Source organism: Peromyscus leucopus, chromosome 6 (assembly GCF_004664715.2).
Source record: "Peromyscus leucopus breed LL Stock chromosome 6, UCI_PerLeu_2.1, whole genome shotgun sequence".
In the NCBI taxonomy this organism is placed as follows: Eukaryota; Metazoa; Chordata; class Mammalia; order Rodentia; family Cricetidae; genus Peromyscus; species Peromyscus leucopus.
In genome coordinates, this window is record NC_051068.1 from 78,032,938 (window position 1) to 78,038,937 (window position 6,000).

Here is a 6,000-nt window from a genome sequence, read left to right on the forward strand (position 1 = left end):
CACCTTGTCCATGCGTACTTTCCCAATTCACTCTTCACTCCCTAGCTGAAGCTTGCTTTAAAAATGTACATCTGGAAAAGCATTAGACATCTGCCACCCTCCCCCCATTTAAACCTTCGGGATAAAGGCCCAAAGCTCACATGTTTATTAGCAGACCTTACAGCGTCTGGCCTATGGTTACTTTTATAGATTTGTTTTATCCACTCTTTTCCCAGGCACTCTCTAAGTTTCAGTGCTTCATAAAGTGGGTGGGACTTGACTTCTCCAGCTCAAGTTCCTTCATCTATAATGTGCTTTTCTGAACTGAGGTCATTTCCCTTCTTAGCCTTTTCTCTCCCTAACATCTATGTATCCTAGGCACCACCTAAATCTCACTTTGTGTGTTAGGGCTTGTTGATTTGTATTTTGAAAAAATCTACTTTCTCCTTTATTAGGCACACGGCTAGCCTATGTTGATCAGTCTTCCTCACCAGTGGAGAACAATGAGCAAGCATGTTTTCAGAGACCCGAGCTTCTACCCTGAGACAACATCTAAGTATGGCAGAGTAACAAGATGGAAGAAGCATGGGTCTTTGAGTGACCATGCAGCAGTGACAGACTACTAACCTAGAACACCACTTTGACACAGAACATTGACTTTAGGCTGTTACATAAAACAAACATTTTTCCTTCTACTAGATTATTTAATCAGACAAAAATACTCAGAAGTCTTCCCCAGGGCTACTTTATAGTAGGTCAGGCTCCTGATAAATGCTCCCACAGCACAGGCTACTTTCTTTACAGTTATACTTACTTAATTTAGTTCCTTAACAAACATATAGTGAGGACCTGCTGCCTGTCTACCAGAAACTGTTCTAGACATAAGAGACACAGTGCTATTCAACATGGATATGACCTTTTATCTCTCAGTTTACATTTAACTGGGGATAGTTTGTTCTCTCTCCCATAGCACCCCAAAGAGAGAGAGAGAGAGAGAGAGAGAGAGAGAGAGAGAGAGAGAGAGAAATAGTGATAGCTATGAAGAAAACAAAACAGAATAGAGATGGCAGTCAAGGAGAGCCTTGTATGGTGTTGGCATTAAACTGAAATCTAAACAACAGGGAAGAACAGTTAGGACGCAGATAGGGATAGTCTGTGTGGACAGAATGGAAGAATGGAGAAGCCTGTGTAGGATCCAAGGAGGCAAGTAGGGCTAGTTCACCTAACTTGTGGATTACTCTGCATTTTAAGTATCACCATTTAGACTTAATTATTTAAATGTTAACTCTGGGGTGGGGGAGGGGTAGAGGCTACAGAGTTGGCTCCATGGTTGGCTCACTTGTTGCTCTTGCAGATGACCTAGGGTTCAGTTCCCAGCTCTCACGTGGTAGCTCACAACCATATGCAATCCAGTTCAGCAGATCTGACCCTCTTCTGATCTCCTCAGGTACTAGGCATACACATGGTACACATACACATTCAAGCAGAACACTGATCTACATAAAATAAATCAATCTAAGAAACAAAGTAAAGTTGACTTGTGGTCCATGACATCACTGTGCAGATAAAAGCACTCGGTGCACAAGCCTGACTATCTGAGCTTAATCCCCAGAACACAGTAGAGGAGAGCACTATCCCCTGACAAGTTTAAATTCTGTAAGGAGGATTCTAAATAGTAGGGTAGTGAGACACAACAGTAGTTTTCCTCTTTCTTTTCTGTTATCACTAGCATCCATTATAATGGCTGGCATACAGTATGTGCCAAGCATTTCCCAGCATGACTGACTATAAAGACATCACACTACTGCTTCATACATAAATGTAGGGGAATCTCAGAAATTATTCTGACTGAATTAGAGAAATACATGATGTGACAGAAATTATAGTCTTTTGTCTATAATAATATATTACTGTTCTAAGCATAGTAAGCTTGAAACCCTAAAGAACAACATTGGAATCAAAGTTTGCCACCCCTTGGCAGTACTTCCTGCTTTCATATGGGACTGTATATGACAGTCAGTTTCCCAACTGGTATTGCAAAACAGGGTGTGGGAAAGGTGGTGTTGGCTGCCAGGAGAGCATCTACAACTCTGTGTACCTTCAGCCATTTCAAAAATGCGCTGATGTTTTGGTAAACTGGCTAAAGGATGCTTTCCTCCTAGGTAGGATGTTTTCCCGAGTTTCAATACCTGCTTAGACTGGTTCTGCATAACAAATCTATAATAAGAGAACAAAAGAAAAGCAGGTCCTTTGTGTTAGCAAAGTGCAAGAGTCGACAAGGTTTATAAAGTTTGAAATAAAGAAAATGATAGCGCCGAGGAGTTTCCAACATAAGAGCAAAGTCAAATTAGCCAAGTACAGATCACTCTAAAAGACAAATAATACCAAGTGAGGAAGGGCCCTGTTCGGATCAGTCAGCGAAGATCAAAAGGAAGCAGGGCTTAAGTAAGGTAACAATGGTTTGGCAGATGGGAGGTAGATGAGGCTCTTTCAAGAAGAATGAGGTGACTTTTGCCAGGATCCAAGGGATATGGAAAATGGGGAACCGTGTAGAGGAAGGAAATGTATTTGACTGGAGAAGAGGTAGAAAAAAAAAGTACTGGACTTTTATAGCTAACAGACTTTTTTTAAAAAGAGTCTTTCTAAAATCCTCTAGTTCTAATATGGAAAAAAAGAAACTCAAAAAGGTCAAATAAGTTTTACAGAAAGCTAATGAGCAAAATGTTGGCAAAGAATTCAGGTCTCCTGGTTCCTTTTCATTAAGCAACAAGGAAAACATGGTACCAGGTGCCTTTAAAGAATTCAAAGAAATACAATGTTTTATTCAATAACCTTAGAAGGCTGCTGAAGTGATATGCACACAAAAGGAAAAGGAAACTATAAAAGTACTAGAGGGCCAGGAACATGGCTCAGTGGGTAGGGGCACTTGCTGCTAAGCCTGAAAACATGACAGAGAACCAATTTATGCAAATTGTCCTATTCAGCCACACACACACTTAATAAATAAATGTAACAAAGTATGTACTACAGAAATACATTATGTATATACCACCTGAATTTCTACAATAAAAAAAAGACAAAAGGTAAAATTAAAGCCAAACATAGACCCACATTAGGCACCACAAAGTTTCAGTGGCACTGACTCAGGGCTGTCCCTTCAGCTCAGAGTGTGGGGTCAGCCTGGTCAACAGAGCATTAGTCAACAAACAAAAAGAAGAAAATTAAGAGTTAGTTCAGCCGGGCTGGTGGCGCAAAATCCCAGCACTCGGGAGGCAGAGCCAGGCGGATTTCTGTGAGTTCCAGGCCAGATCGTTCTACAGAGTGAGATCCAGGACAGGAACCAAAACTACACAGAGAAACCCTGTCTCGAAAAACCAAAAAAAAAAAAAAAAAAAGAGTTAGTTCAGGGAAATGATCTTAATAACTTGTGTGCAAAACATCAAGATTTGTAAGGGAAGAAACTGGAAGGGATCTAGTGCGGGAAGAGGCCTAACAAAAACATAGATTGTTGTCACTCTGTCAAGAAAGGGGCAGTTGACAGATCAGGCTGCAGGCTGCTCAGGCTTACAAAATTATTCAAATTACAACAGGACCAATTAAAATACATAACTAACAAGCTGCACAAGTTCCAAGTAAAAGAAGTTCACAGGCAGGTTTGGCTCCCTGATTTCTACTAACAAACCGCTGGTGGACCTGTGCTTATAAAAACAAAAACAAAGAAGGAAAGAATTCTGTTTTCCAGAGAAATGTGAACTTTGACATATTTTTTTTCCCCAGGAGGAAGATCTGGTTTGATTTTAAATCTCATTACTAATCAGCTTGCTCTAAAATCTGTAAAACACAATGTCCATGAGGCTATCACAAACTACTAGCCAACCAGAGCCGACACATACAAGATCGCAGTCACCATTTTTGTCAGAGGCTTTACCAGTTTGGAAGCCTCCAGCTTCAATCTCAAATACTTTACCAAAATATCCTTCAGGCCAAGAAGAGTATTTTAAAGCCTTTAGCATATGGTAACACCAACTCCTAAGGAAACTGCGTGCAAACATCCAAAATAACCAGCTGAATAACAATGATTAGATAAAATGAGTTGTTAGGTTTTTAGTTGTTTTACAGAAAGCTTTAGGCTTTTAAATGAAGAAAAAAAAAAGCTGGCAGTGGTTTGCATTCTCTATAATCTTAACCAAAAAAAAAAAAAACCAAAAAAACTTACAGACCATGAATTAAAAATAGCTCTACACAAACGGGCAAAATTGTAGGTTTTGCTGAGGGCATAAGCCACTTAATTTAAACCCACATCTTCTAGAGCAGGAAGCCACGCTGCTGTTCTCTTCAGAGTTACTAAGAAACAAGATAAAGGGCGGTCTGGGGCAGCGGAGTCGACACTTGAAACTAGTATGTGGCTGCACTACACTTCTGAGACTTATCAACGTGTCACTAAATAGACAAGAATGGGCATCTTATCATGAGTATCCACAACTGAGTCAGCGGCTACGTAAAGATTGACTTACTGGAGCCGGGGTTGTCCACCCCAACCCCCCAACCCCCACCCCAGCTTCCAGTCCCAGTACCCATCCCCAAACAGGAAAGAAAGCGCGCCCAGCATAAACACACAGGCCATTGCTCAAGGTTCGTCACCACAACAAACTGGAGGTTAGACCAACGCTCCTGGAGACCAAGTTTCAGGTCCCGGTTGCCAAGCACAAAGGGGACTCTTCCCCACAGAGCTGTGATAGTGTGGGCCCTACCAAGGAATTTCTGGTTGTTTCCACCTTCTCCTTTAACGTTTTTGGGGGCTTTGTTGTCGTTTGGGGACTTGAAAGTAACGACGAGCTACAAAAGTTTCTTCTGAAAAAGACCTCTAGCTTTGTCTTGAAAAGATAAACATATAGGTGGGCTGGTCCCCACAAAGCCCCCCGCACCGTCACGATTTACAAACTCAACGATTACAGAACATGAGCGAAGAGAACAGAAAAGCTTTCCACACCGACCCGACCATCACGATTTTCTCTAGACTCGGCTTCCCGGTCCCCCAAGGCACAAATATGCCCGAACTACAGCGACAGGCAGTGGGGTGACATGCACCCTCCGCACAAGCTTCCCGTAGGGAACCTGCCACGCCGCAGCCAGGGGTAGGGGCGGGGAACCGGAGGGTGGGGAGATGCCCGACGGGCCCCTGTCACCTGAGGACAACGGCCCCCGCTCGGGAGGGAAGCGGCAGGAGGCTGGCGGAGTTGCCCATTTTCCCGGGCACACAGTCGCGTCCCGCCGCGCGCGGCCCGGCAGGGGGGGGACACGGCGCCCAGGGCCGGCCGCGCGGGGCCTGCCCAAAGAGGCGCCCGGTGCAAGCCGGCCGCCCAGGGGAGCCCGCGGCCCGCTCGGCCCCACCTCGGGGCGCCCACCCCAGGGCGCCCGGCCCTTCCCCTCGCCCGGCCTGACTCACCGCCGGTGTGTGTAGTTCTCAGCCGCGAGTCGGGGCCGCCGCGAGGAGGCGGCGGAGGAGACGCGATCCGGGGCCCCGCCGCCGGGTCATCATACCCCCGCACGAGCCGGCCCGGGCCCCGGCCCCCGCCCCCCGGAGCCGTCCCCGCGCCCGTCCCGCGGCCGGAGCCTCGCCAGCCTCCCGCCTGCCCCGCCGCCCGGCCCCTTCCCGCCGCCGCCGCCGCCTCAGCGCCGCGCGCTCCCGCCTCGGCCTCCCGCTGCCGTCCGGGGCCACGGCCCGGCCCTTCGCTCCGCAGCTGCCGTTGTCGCCAGACTCGACAAGTGGAGCCCCGAGCGACCGCCCTCATCCGGCCGGCCCCGCCTCGCCGGAACCATTCAGCCACCTAGCGCCATGACACCTACTGAGGCGGAAGTGCGGAGGAGCCGACCGGTTGCGATCATTGCTTCGTGCCGTGGGACGCAGGAGCGGGTGGGCCTCCGTGGGGAGCCAGCGTGAACCGTGTGGGGGGACCGGATCCCCCGCTCCCGACCCCCCCCCTCCGCTCAGCAGTCTCCGAGGTGGTTTACCGGCGTCTG

At 47.1% G+C, this 6,000-nt stretch overlaps 1 protein-coding gene across 3 annotated transcripts in view; it reads right to left on the minus strand.

Moving 5' to 3' along the window:
- The window catches only part of Hipk1 (homeodomain interacting protein kinase 1), a 52,841-nt gene extending 46,841 nt beyond the window's left edge, over positions 1 to 6,000 (minus strand). For 2 of the 3 annotated variants that reach the window (XM_028859341.2, XM_037206953.1), the window contains exon 1: positions 5,426 to 5,560. The gene's annotated coding sequence lies outside the window, so the exon portion shown is untranslated. Of the gene's footprint in view, positions 1 to 5,425; positions 5,561 to 5,826 lie in introns of those variants that run through there. The other variant, XM_028859342.2, reaches the window with a different exon arrangement.